Genomic DNA, 13,707 nt, shown 5'->3' on the forward strand with positions numbered 1-13,707 from the left:
TTTATACCAGGGCAGTCCATATTGCTAATACTCCTCCTCCTCCTTCTGAGTAAAGCATTGTTGAGGTTCATATGAAAATCAGCTTACCCGTATTTCTTATAATCATTTGAAAATTATACCTGTGTGTTTTTTATCCCGTGGACTAATTACAATCATATAGTGAAGAAGTACATTTTTATTTTGTAAAAAGTTTTTATTTTTCCTGCATTTTTAATGCAGGAATACAGTAGATAGTGATGAACACTAATGTGTCTTGAACCACTAGGGGGGGAAATCCGGATAACCACGAGATGGCAGGCCACCTAGCGGTCATATGGATTATTTACATCTCAGATCGGGTATCCCTAGTAATGTTCCCTGTTACTATTTTTCTCCACTCTCCCAGACTGATCATAGTTTGTATATTGCAAGCGCACGTTCTGGAAAACAGGCTTTTGATGAATGCATAGTTAACTTAAGATGAAAGGTAACGCAGCACAATTCTATTCGGGAATAAGTTTCGCTGAGTCCCAATGACCGATTTACATTCCTGTAAGAATGCGCCTATCCTTATTGCCTTAATGAGGACTCGGTGTATCTACTCCTTACTCGTAAATCAAGATAACCAAAGACTCTGGAAATTATTTTCTTTCCCCGGAACTCTGTTCGTGAACTGGATGAAGATGGAGATGGGCTACCGCAGATTAACAGAAAAGGAGGGAGCACTTGATTTTCTCCGCCGAAAAGCAGCGGGCCGTACCTTCTGAAGGATCCCGCGAAAAGATGGGCTGACTTGGTGTTTTTTTACCATTCCCCGTCCCCCGAAGATTTTTAAATTTATCTCGGCTGCTGTGCCGCAAAGTTGTTAGCTTTACCGCGAGAAAAACTGCGAATTCAGGCAGGGGCAGCGATAACACCAGAAAAGGCTCCCCCTCCCCCCTCCGGTCATTGTTTCTGTAGCAAATGATGGGGGAGGATCTGTTTTTTGTTTTTGTTTTAAAAAAATTTTTCTTTTCTTTCTTTCTTTCTTTCTTTTTTTTTTTTGGTGGGGGAGCGTTCTTACAGAGTCCACTTCCCCGTGGAAGTAGGGGAATAGGCTTATTCGTTTAACCCAACATTTTAGGTTCGCCGCACACTGTGCCCGGCCTAGTCCCAGGACTGAAGGGAATACACACTCGCTTAAGTTTTCTTTGATCCGTTTGCGGCCGCGTCGTGTAAACTCGGCCTTTCAATCTGGCCGCCGAGCCTGCAGTTCGGAGTCAGCGCTCGCCCTTCTCCAGGCTGCTTCCTCCCCTCCTCTCCGGAAGCTCCTGCTACCTCGAAGATGCCGGGGTCGTTGCGCCAATAGATCATTTTTTTCTGATTGCAGCCCACGTTGATCCCTGGTTCTTGCTGGAGCCGAGAGATGCCGATATGTCTCTGGTACCCAATTACCGATTTCCCTTTCACCAACCATTGTTGCAAGCTTCATTCCAACAGCAAGGAGCTCTTCGGTTGCCAAGGCAACGATAATAGCATTACAAGAGAGGCGACGCCCTCCCTCGCAGGCGTGCTTGTACGGAGGGACCCTCCCTTTTTGCCCCCTTCAACAGGCAGGGAGAGAGGGACCCCCCCCCCGCGACACATTTTTCCCAAGCGGCTGAGTCGGCTGGTCCAGAGAGGAAAGTGTTGTGGGGTAGGGGGTCAGCCCTGCCACAAACTCCCTAAAGCTCCAAGCTGCTACGAGCAGGTGAATATTGCCTGCGCACATATAAGAACTTTGTGTCAATGGCTCGGCCTGCCGTAGGTTATTTTATTTTATTTTATTATTTTATTTTGACTAGTTATACGGCAAAGGGCTGCCATCCTTCGTTCCCTTACCGTGGAAGAAGTGACTTTCGATTCGAGAAGGTCTTGCCGAGTAGGTGGTAGAAAGCTCAGCATAACGGCGGCGGATGCATCAGAAATCGGTTGCGGGAGACAACATAGTTAGGAGGCTAAGTGTGAACCATCGCTTGACCAGGGGGGTGGGAAAAGAGGTGATGACGCTTAAGGAAGAAATAGGGAGCAAAGCATCGCAGCTTTTGCACTGCGCTCCAGGGCAGAGTCACTAGAATAAGTGATCTTTCTGATCAAGGGCAATGTCAACTTTTTCAGATAGGGAGAAAATTATAAATTATAAAACCAAGCTAGTTTTATTGAGAGAGGGATTCAAATGTCTATAAAAATGCTAGCTTCAACAATCTATTACCATCCCGAGGGAAAACTGGTGTTTCGAAATCACCAGTGAAAGGACGAAAGAAAAAAAAAAGTGGTGAAAATGTGGTTGTCTCCAACACTAGCGATTATGTTTTAATTTGTGTGATTTACAGCGAAGCACTGTTGTTCTAACGCAAGTCCCCTTTAGAATTGCAGCCCCAAAGCCTAGGAGCAATTCCTATTGTGATCGATGGAACCTAATTTCTCTAGCCATTGTTACTTTTTTATTGGAATATTTCAAAATGCCTGCTTCCAACAATTGCAATTCTTTCTACCACTGTTTGGGAATAAGTCTCTATGGCTTCTTAGTTCTCTTAGTGCATGCGTAGGCTCAGTAGTCTGGAAGCAGGAATAAATGGCTGGTTCATAATTTGGGGAGATTAACTCTATTAACATATGGACTCAAACCGTTTGCCATCCAACTGTGCCATAATGGAAATAAAATCCCACTGCTTGTGTTCAGAAAACATGCTTACCCATGGTTAATTAAACTACAGTTTCTTCAAAAGTTAAGTACCCAAAGCTCAGCTAGTTGGCTTGTTGGTGCTCTCAGTGCCTTATGCAAAACTAGACATTTGAGTTAATCCAGTAGATGAGAATTGTAGCAAAGGTTTTTGAGGACCTTTCTCTGAATCAGGTATAAGCAGACAGATTTGTTCTGGAGCAGACTGCAATGGAAGGAGAACAAAACAATACAAAAAATGTGAAATTGGGAAATACCTCTTTAAGACCGTGATTGACATGTAACTCAATTATCCTAAAAACTTTCTGATTTGGAAAGCAATGTTCCACCTTCTTCCATAAGGTAAAGTTTAGAAGCAGATAAATAAACACATGCTAACCAATAGCGAGATACTTTAAAAAAAATAAGGAAAAAACAAAATCCTATTTTTAAGACCTGAATTCAACCTTTCATGGAAAAAAACTTGGGTGCCCTTACTGGAAGTCAAGAATAGGGACAGGACCTGGAGCCACCCCCTTATGACTGGACTGTTGTGTACATAGGCTGCCCGATATATCTGGAGCAACTTTGTAAGGGGTGAGGTCTTCTTTGTAAAAAAAACAACAACAACCAAACCTTCACTTTTCTTTTACTGTTGTGCATTTTTCCCACCTACCTTTTCCTATCTTAGTCAGACTTAAAATCGCTAGATATAATTGTTAAATTTACCAAATCTATATGTCAGAGTAGAACTGGGAGTTCTCCAGGTAGAAGGAGTGAAAATGTGAGTCTTGCCTCAACCTCATTCATCAAGACTTCTGAATCGTCATTTAATTCAGTCTCTAATAAGCAGGTGACATTCAACTTCCACTCAAAGTTGCCCTAAAGAGGCCAAGCTGCCCCAAATATTGCCAAGAAGACCCTCAACACATATATACAAGAAAGCCATTTCTTTCAACCTTAACTATTAGGATGAAATTCAATCGTGGTAACATTTACAGTTGTCTCCAGAGGCAGGGAAGGAAGGAGAAGAAGCCTGGCATCCTTCATTAAAATGTGAGCCTATAGTTATCCCTGGAATAGTATTTCTTCCTACATGGCATTAATGCATATTTGAAAGTTCTTCTTCTTCTAGCACCATGAGCATACATCATCTAGCATACATCACCATCTAGCATACATCTTCTAGCCCCATGAGTTTTGACAGAACTCACTTTCCTCCTTTTCATGTGGTGTTGCCAATCGAATATATTTTCTTTTCAATCCCCCATCTCTTCAAGGCAAAGATTTCTTGATGTGAAATTTCTCATTTACTGAATTTACTCATGATGACATTGATGACACTTCTGAATTCAATTACAAATATCAACACATGAAGCAAAACAATGAGAACTCAGTCCTGTGCTGCTGCAGGAGAGACAAGTCTGGTGATTTAGATTTAACTTTTCATCTCTCTCATTCTGCTAACTACACTACATTCATTTCCCTTCAATTAAAACAGAAAGCAATGAAATTGACTTTTCTCATCAAAATAAAGGGAATTCAGATTATGTTGACTGACTCCCATTCATTTTCTGAATACCTTTGTTCTGGTAAATCATTTCTTCACTGAGCTCATCCTTCACACCTTGTTGGTATTTAAAAACACATTCTTCCTGCACTCAGTTGTGAACAAGGTTGGTGTCACATGGAGAACATGGAAAAGACTGTTCAAAGGAAGAGCCAGCTTCTTTTCTATAGAAACCAATGAGACTTTTAAGAAGTTTATTTAAACACATGTGGTATCATAGCTTTGAAAAAAAATATGCATTTGGATAGCTGGCTTCTGATATGTTTGATGGAACTGTGGCCTTCCTCTCAAGACTGTTATGCAGATACAATAAATAAACAAATGAAAACAGCTACCTGAATAAACATACTATATTAACAGGGAAAGTCAGAAGAATCAGCATGGAAAGGAAGTTTTAACCCAGATAACTGAGCAAACATTTGGGGGTTTATAGCAATCAACCAAGTTGAGCAGAGGTCAACACATCTTCTTCTGCAGTGGAGATAGAAGACAGTTTAAGAACTGAAGAATCAATAGGACATTAGCGCTGGCCTGGGGCTATGACATCTTACTAAAAACATTGTGGCCTGCTTTAGAAAGGTCACAGCCCCAAGTCATTAATTCAAAATAGCCCCATTTAGCTCAATGGAATAGATTGCTCTGAAATAGTTTGTGAGACTGCAATTAATGTCATGCAAGCAGTGGGTGGAATTACATATGTACATAACTAAACATTTTAGTTGCTGACTAATTTTTTTTAAAAAATGCTTTAAAATAAAGCAAAACGAATTACAATTGGGGAAGTAAAGTAAGCAAAAGATGGGCAGGCTCTAATCCCAAAAAGAAAACAATATTTCAAAGGATAGCATTTATACCCACCCCCCAAGAGTGAAGTTTTCTTACATGCGAGTCATCCAAATGACCTGGGAGGGAGATGAGAGTTATGTTTCGTTACCTCAAAACTAAGTAAATGGTGATCCTAATAGGGAAACACTGATCCAACAATGATTAGCCATTGTTCCAATACGGAAATGGCAATTTTTAATGTTCCTTAGAAACCTTTTCCCATTGGCAAGGAAGCTGAACAGAAGAGATTTTTTCCCCCTAAAATATATTTACAGTGCAATTCTATATAGGATTATTCAGAAGTAAGCCCTATGAATTTCAATTAGGAAACCGACCAAAACCTTAAGGTCTTCAGCAAAAATAGTTAAAACTCGTATGGACCTTCTGATTTGGAAGGCAAAGTGTATCTATTCACTCCATGAAACAAAATCTTTGGACATTCCAAGGAGTTGACTCCTGCTAGTCCCTTGGACTGCAAGGCGAACAAACAAGTCAGTTCTAGAGGAGATCAACCCTGACTGCTCTTTAGAAGGTCAGATCCTGAAGATGAAACTGAAATACTTTGGCCACCTAATGAGAAAGAAGGACTCACTGGAGAAGAGCCTAATGCTGGGAAAGATTGAGGCAAAAGAAGGGGCGACAGAGAACGAGGTGGCTCGATGGACTCACTGAAGCAGTAGGCATGAGTTTAAATGGACTCCAGAGGATGGTAGAGGACAGGAAGGCCTGGAGGAATGTTGTCCATGGGGTCGCGACAACAACAACAACAACAACAACAACAACAACAAGGAGTTGGCTGCAATTGGCAAACTAAGCACAGCCAATTCTAGATCACACCCACACTCCATGTCATTTTCTTAGTTGTAAGTGATGTTGGAATAATTTCCATTGGGTTTCTTTCAAGCCAATGAAGGCAGGGCTGAATTGGTGTAGGCAGTTTAAGCCACAGTACTGCTTAATTTTAAATAGAACAGACCCCCACAAAAAAGTCCCACTGACATTGAAAACCAAGAGTATAAAATAACACACATTTTTAATCTCCCCGGATTCCGCTGTACTTGGCCTTTGAGCCTTGACTCTAAACCAGATTCCTGGGCTCGAACTAAATTGCTAAATGGAGCAAATGGGTGGAATACAAAGAACGTTAAACCTCCAAATTAGATTCTGGGGCTAAGATCTCGATAGCATAGGTGTTTTCTTGCTTTGTTTTGATTTGTAATGATAGGGTAATTTTTTTAAAGCCCTCACTATTATCGTTATTTTTTTTCCTTCCACAACTCACTGCCTTAAAACAACAAAAAAGCTGCGCTTATCATTCTGCCCTGGGATAAATCAAGGCCGGAAATTTGCTGTCCTCTTAGCGGGCAAATTATTCCAATGTACTGTAATTGCTTAGTGTAGCCGTTCCCTGCTCCTTCACTTCTAGTTACTCCGCTCCAACTTTTTATCCGGTGCCCTGTACATTTTAGGGTCGCAATGGAGCGAAGTCCAAGTCGAAAACCACATTGATTGGGCGGGAGGGATGGGGCGGGGGGGTTGCGAAACTTTCAAGGGAACGGAATGATGGAGCTGCTCCAGAAAGTCCGCGAACAGGAACCGGATTGCGGGGAAGGAGCAAAGGGGCGCGTTGTGGGAATCGATGATCTCCCGGCAGCCAAAGTATCGCGGCGGTCATGTGACCGAGGTGCATCTCCATTTATTTTGGGGATTGTCATCCGATTGAGTCCCGCTTTCCCGCGAGTTGTTTTTTTTTTACACTTGTGTGCCTGCCTTTGAGTCAGTGCGGGCTCCTAGTTCCAAGGTAAATCCCTGCTGTTTTCTTAGTAAGGTTTTTTTTCAAAAGTGATTCGTCATTGCTAGGGAGAGAGTGACTGGCCCAAGGTCACCCAGCTGGCCTTGTGCCTAAGGACGGACTAGAATTCATTGCCTGCCGAGCAGGGGTGAAATCCAGCAGGTTCTGACAGGTTCTGAAGAACCAGTAGCGGAAATTTTGAATAGTTCGGAGAACTGGCAAATACCACCTCTGGCTGGCCCCAGAGTGGGGTGGGAATGGTTATGTTGCAATATCCTTCCCCCAGAAGTGGGGAAGGAATGGGGATTTTACAGTATCCTTCCCCTGCCACGCCCACCAAGCCATGCCACGCCCACCAAGCCATGCCCACAGAACCGGTAGTAAAAAATTTGGATTTCACCACTGCTGCCAATCCTAGCCTTCTGAATTGATTTCTGGATTAACTCCCAGTTCAACACCACCAGACCTGGAGAAAGAAGCCAGTGGTCTTCCTTTTCCGGAGACTCCTGAAGTTTGGAGACAAGGAAAGAATACTCAAGGTGTAAAGTTCTTCTGGGGCTCCAGGACCCAAGGATAAAAGTATGGTTTGTTAGCGAACTTACTCCTGATCTGTTTCAAATTATTTTGTTCATTCTTTGTAACCTGCTCCCCCATAAGGTACTGTTCCAGAGGTGGGTTTCAGCAGGTTCTGACCAGTTCTGAGGAACCAGTAGCAGAAAATTTGAGTAGTTCAGAGAACCGGTAGCGGAAATTTTAAGTAGTTCGGAGAAACTGGCAAATACCAGCTCTGGCTGGCCCCAGAGTGGGGAGGGAATGGGGATTTTGCAGTATCCTTCCCCTGCCATGCCCACCAAGCCACACACCCCACAGAACCGGTAGTAAAAAAAATTTGAAACCCACCACTGTACTGTTCATAATGAATAACAGACATTACAAATGCAACCAAGCTCTGAAAAAGGTCTCTGAAGGATTTGCCTATTGTACTTGAGAGGCAGAACTTGTTTTCTTGTGTTTATTATTCAGCTACAGTTCCTCAAGTCCCTTATTGTGTCATTTGCAAATCATTAACCGGCAAAGATTGCAAGTTCCTCACCCCTTCTTTATATTGGTTGCAGAACAACTAATCCATTCTGCTAGCTGTCTCAGAGTGTTGATCTCTGTTGTTCAGTGGCCCATAGCTCTTCAATCTCTCTTAAATATCTTTTCCAGCTTTGTGACCGGAACTCTACAGAATGGCCATTGAATCTAGATGAGACAGGTGTCTGCCTTCCTTCCCTACTGAGGTACTACAGCTCCAAGAGGTTAGAGGTTTAGTAACATGTATTGAAATTCTGTTCCACAATGTGGGAAAGAGGGATTGGACCAGTAATCTCCAAACTAGAACCCTGCATAAGGTTACATTGCATTAGCCTCTAGAGCAGGGGTGTCCAAACTTGGTCCCTTTAAGACTTTTGGACTTCAACTCCCAGAGTCCCTCAGCCAGCAAAGCTGGCTGAGGAACTCTGGGAGTTGAAGTCCAAAAGTCTTAAAGGGACCAAGTTTGGACACCCCTGCTCTAGAGATTCTCAGCCATCCAGGTCATGGTTGCCCCACAGGTGCTTTTTTCAGGAGGCAACTGGACTTTGTTATTTCTTTGAAAACGTTTGGCTTCTCTTCCAAGAAGCTTCTTCAGCTCTGATAGGATAGTGGGGAATGGGAAAAAGATCCAGCTGCCTCCTAAAAATAAAAAAAAAGCACCTTTGGGACACTGGGTTGCATTATATCTTCCATGATGGGACAGCATTCTATGCAGAAACTTGTTGCAGGACTTACCTTCTCTTTTCCTGCATCTTGCAGCCAAGTAGATCAGTGTACGAGCTGGCTTCTGGTGAGAAATCCTGGAGAAATGTAGTCTGAAGTGAAGATGAATAGAAGTCCTAAAACGCTCTGGTGGATCAAAGTCGAAGATAAAGGTAAAGTCTCTGTCAAGGGGAACACAACTCCTGTTGACATCCGTGCAATTGCTTTGGCAGTGGTGAAGAAATAGTTGGCTGCTGCCTTCTTTCAGGATACTTTTTCAACTTCTTCAGCCCTAAGATTCCCTCAAGGTGTCTCTGCCACGAATTAATCAAGCCCAATTTTGCTTGGGGTTCTGAGCTCGGAAAAGGCTAAGGCTGCCACTAGTTTAAGGCATTGTATTGGGGGGAAAAAAACCCTTATGGACACAGAGGCTGGTTTGTAGGACATAAACAGCCACAGATTTGCCAATTACTATTTAATTTTGAGTGTTTTGTGGCTGGAGTGTTTTGTCAGGCAAACCCAAAAACTGGGTCTATTGATTAAACAGTGGTTAAGTCAGTCAAAAGTGATTCGGTAAACACATTTAGGATTTCGGTCAGCATATTTTATAGGTAGAATCCCATGAATCTCAGACTAGGCTACCAAGGTTATTATTCAATTAAGTAACCATTGTTGCTTTCTTCAGATGAAAAACCTTCATACTTTTGTCGTACTGAGAATCAAACCTCTAGTATTTGTGTCTTAATGCCATCTACAGGATAATGGATGTGTGAATACAACCCATGTTTTACTTTACTGTTGCTTATTTAATTAGTAGTAGGAGCAATACGCTGACGGCTGACCCATAATAATGTTTGGAGTCTGTGCTGCCAATTGAGTGAGCTGCCAGTTAGCCCTGTGTACACTCCTGTTATTACAGTCTCTTCAAAATTTCTGACAAACTCCCTCCTAGCTAGATGAATGGATACCTGAGACTGAAGTTGAAATGTTGTATATACCAAGTACGGTATGTTGTACCACTGCCTGTGACTTTTTCCTCACTGAATACAATTCTCTTTACGTGGAGGACAGGAGTGTCTCCAAATTGACAACTAAATAACCCTCGTCTTCGTTGCTTTAAAAGCCAAGAAAACAGGATTATTGGAACAAGGGTGATGTACCCCACCACCACCTCACCAAAAGAACTAAACAAATAGTAGAATGATGGTGATCAGATGAGTTCTGGTTTTCAGCCTTTGAGGGAAGCAGGATGGGTATTATGAGCAACATCAATCTTATCGTATTAATATCAGTCAACATCAATCTAAGTGTATGGCCTCTTAGAAAAGTGTGTTACATTAATGAGACAGATAATGAAAGGTCAGCAATGTGAAATATCCAGAGCCATGCATAAATGACTATTTTAGGAAATCCATGACACTTACTTCAGAGTAAACTTATCTAGGATTGGATCCTACCAAGTACATAGATTATTGAAGAAGCTAAGGGTTCTCTTAATTAAATCCATAAAATGCTGCACTCGACCTTTCCCAGTTGTAGCCAAATTATGTTTCCTAGTTTTCTAAACACAGTAGCTAAAGGAAAAAGAAGCTATAGAACTCACTCTAAGTTCTACTACTAGATATGAGAATCTAATTTCAGTACTATCTGTCCTCTTAAGGGACAACATGGGAGGTGGCATTGAATAGATTTAAGGTGGCAAAACAGAGATAAAGTCATCATCCACAAAAAGCTTTAGCAGGGAATATATTGCATTATGTGGATTTATTTTCAATTATATTTAGGGCCTAGGAATTCAACAAGCACCTATTTAAATGCCAGAGGGATCTTTCCTGGACCTGTATGGGTATCCACCCATGGAAACCTATCTTGTGGAGTTCAGAAAGGTTAGGGCAGATAAAGAGTACACAAGACTTGCAAAGGGTTAGTGACTGGCAAGTTCACAAAGCAAAAAACAGACCAATCCCTGACTCGCTCATCACAACTGAGCTAACTTCTCAGACATAAGGTTACATTTCACCTCTCCCCACTTGAAAGTAACTTATTTATATTTGTATATATTTATATATATACACACATACCAGTGGTGGATTTCAAAACTTTTTACTACCGGTTCTGTGGGCGTGGCTTGGTGGGCATGGCAAAGCTTGGTGAGCGTGGCAGGGGAAGGATACTGTAAAAACTCCATTCCCTCCCCACTCCAGGGGAAGGATACTGCAAAATCCCCATTTCCTCCCGATCAGCTGGGATTTGGGAGGCAGAGAATAGATGGGGGCGGGGCCAGTCAGAGGTGGTATTTATCGGTTCTCTGAACTACTCAACATTTCAGCTACCGGTTCTTCAGAACTGGTCAGAACCTGCTGAAACCTACCTCTGACACATACATACATACATACATACATACATACATACATACATACATACATATCATGCTTTCCTGAGGCTGTCCCACCTTTTGATTCAGAGGAACTTGAGTGCAAGAATAATTTCTGTAATGGGATCTATGTCTGCATTAAATCCACTGGCCTCCTCATTCATATATGGTTGCTTCCATTTTGTAAATATGTATTTGCTGCTGATTTGGGATATAACCAGGACAGACATTTCCAGGAGAAAAAAGCTTTCCCCCTAAAATGAGCCCTTTCCTTTTGCAAGTAGGTGGAACATGAGCCTTTCCATCTGTATGAATGTCTTCTCCTCAGGTTCTTGAGCATATGAGCACAACAATGAGTGAAAAGAGTAAGCGGACTGGGGTTGACCTTTGAAGTAAAGATGGGTTTAAAGAACAGAGAAATTCCCATCTAAAACAGTCCCTGTTCGTTAAAGACACACACACACACACACAACCAGAAGAAACACTTCTCAGGCTTTCCAAATGCATGTGGGGCACCTTTCCTCATAGTACCTCTTGAAATCATTTCCCCTGTTTGGAATTAAAGCCCTGGAGATCCAGCAGACAAAAAGACAAATCCATTGAACTGCCCTGCTTGTAGCTCAAACCCAACACATTTAAAAGAGGAATGAGGGAGGGAACTTGTTAGACAGCATCAAGATGGCTTAAATGTGTTCAACAATCCCAGACCTACTGTTTTGCAGGCTTCACCAGGGTAGTTATAATGGCTGCATTTTTTTACAAGCTTAATCAATTATGTTGTGTCTTACAAGTGTGGACTGAGCTTAGGTTGCCTGGATGGCTTATGTTTCATGGTATGGGTGGAAACCCAGAAATTGGGGCAATTAATAAACACATTAAATGGGTTGTATGAATTCAGCTATTGCTGGATGGGAGCGGGGAATCTTCCTAGTTTAGTGGACGGTACTTTTTTTAGCAGTATGCTCTTAATTCCATATCATTCTAAAAGCCTCTTTAGAAACAGAGCAGATGAGAGTGAGAGGATTAAATTGCAGCTATTTTATTACGGCACATATTTCTAAAGTAAATCTAAGGTACATATAGGCTCTGTTGGCCCCACATGTCAATTCATTAATAATCACTTACTTTATTCAATTTCTGGATTTGCAGGAAAGATTGAACCACAAACTGTTCATTAAATGATTCAGGTTCTCTCAACAGGTTACCCAAAAAAACTGATTGTGGTTACGTCTGTACATCGACTTTAAACTACAACCACAGAATTATCTACCTTGCTTTTGGAGTCAACTACAGAAAGAAGGTCCATATAGGCAGGCAGAGAAGCCTGAAAGAAGAGAGTAAGAATGAATGAATGTCATTATTCTCTTTGTTGGATGAAGCTGAACAGGGTCAGCTTCTGGATTGAAAAGGAATTGTAGACTCATTTTGGGATGGCAGAGCTGGTTGGGGCAAAGCTCCAGTGACTCCAATCAGAGGTGCGGTTTCTTTCATTTGCAAAAGTTTCCTCCCAGTCTCGGCACAGAGCACCAAATGTAGCTTAATGAAGCACTAAATACTTATGCCGAGAAATTGCCTGATGCTCAGATCCTCAGCTCCCAAGTCCTTTGAGGGACCGAGAATTTAGTAGAAACATCTTGTTAAGAAGGAGCTGAGGGCCTCCATAAATGTGTGAGTAGCAGAGCTCAAATAACAAAATTTAGGATGAAATAAAGATGCTCTTATATTGCAAAAGATCTGACAATCCAATCTAGCGCACTGGGTGGATTCATGAAAGTATGTTTATTTAAATGCAGCGGGCAAAGAGATTAAGATATTAAGACAGAGATTGAAATGACACAATTAAATGGTGTGGTCACCACTTCTTTCCCCCACTAAATGGTTAGTAATGCAAAAGATGTCAACTGTCATAACCAACAGAGTGGAACTCCCCTTGTTTTGGGGTATTAAATCTGTGAATACAAGGTACTCAAAGAAGAAACAACAAAAAATTCCAATTTTTCCAGGAACTACTTGTAGGCTTCCTAGAAATAATTTTTAAAATGGCCACTATGACTAGAAATATGATGTATACTAGAAAGTCTTCTGGTCTGGTCTTCACATTTTTATGACTCTTTGGATCAACTTAGCAGCTGAAATAATACGGTATTTCCCTTAGGTGGAAATATTTATTGAAGGAAATTGTTTTCTTCAAAACTGCATCTAGTAATGGAAATAATATTAAGCTAATACTTTCAACTAACATCACACACCACTCCATTCAGGAGTTAAAATCCAGCCCCTTTCCATGCTAAAATTCTGGACTAATGTTCTTACTTTCTCTTTCTCTCCTTAAGGTCCAGTAAAGGCCCTCCTGAGACACTACATTCTGCATATGAATTAGGCCAAAAGATTAACAACTCTGTTAACATACAGTCTTTCTCATGGCACTTATTGTCAGAGCTAGGCAAAAAGCAAACATCAGAAAATGAAAATGAACGATCAGGTGAACAAGCCTTCAGGAAACAGATGCGAATCTCTGGGGCTGGATCATTTTTAAAATCTATCCTGTTTTTCCGAAGAGCTTTTATTTTGGGTAAATTCAGAATTTTCTACTCTCTCTGACTGAGAGATAGCACAAAATTATCTTCACTCACAACTGAAGCAAGGACAGTTCCAGCTGCATTTAGACAACCAATATTTCATTTAAACAGATCTACTAAAGTAGATGA

At 41.5% G+C, this 13,707-nt stretch overlaps 1 long non-coding RNA gene across 1 annotated transcript; it reads right to left on the minus strand.

Annotated features, from left to right (window-relative positions):
- Positions 1–4,357: 4,357 nt before the first annotated feature.
- LOC131195955 (uncharacterized) lies at positions 4,358–13,336 on the minus strand. The gene is made up of 3 exons (XR_009154586.1): positions 8,659–13,336; positions 7,313–7,352; positions 4,358–4,393 (listed from the first exon to the last, which is right to left on the minus strand). It is a non-coding gene; the product is annotated as an uncharacterized LOC131195955 (long non-coding RNA).
- Between the last annotated feature and the right edge of the window lie 371 nt (positions 13,337–13,707).

The sequence above is a fragment of the Ahaetulla prasina genome, chromosome 3, assembly GCF_028640845.1.
Source record: "Ahaetulla prasina isolate Xishuangbanna chromosome 3, ASM2864084v1, whole genome shotgun sequence".
Classification (NCBI taxonomy): Eukaryota; Metazoa; Chordata; class Lepidosauria; order Squamata; family Colubridae; genus Ahaetulla; species Ahaetulla prasina.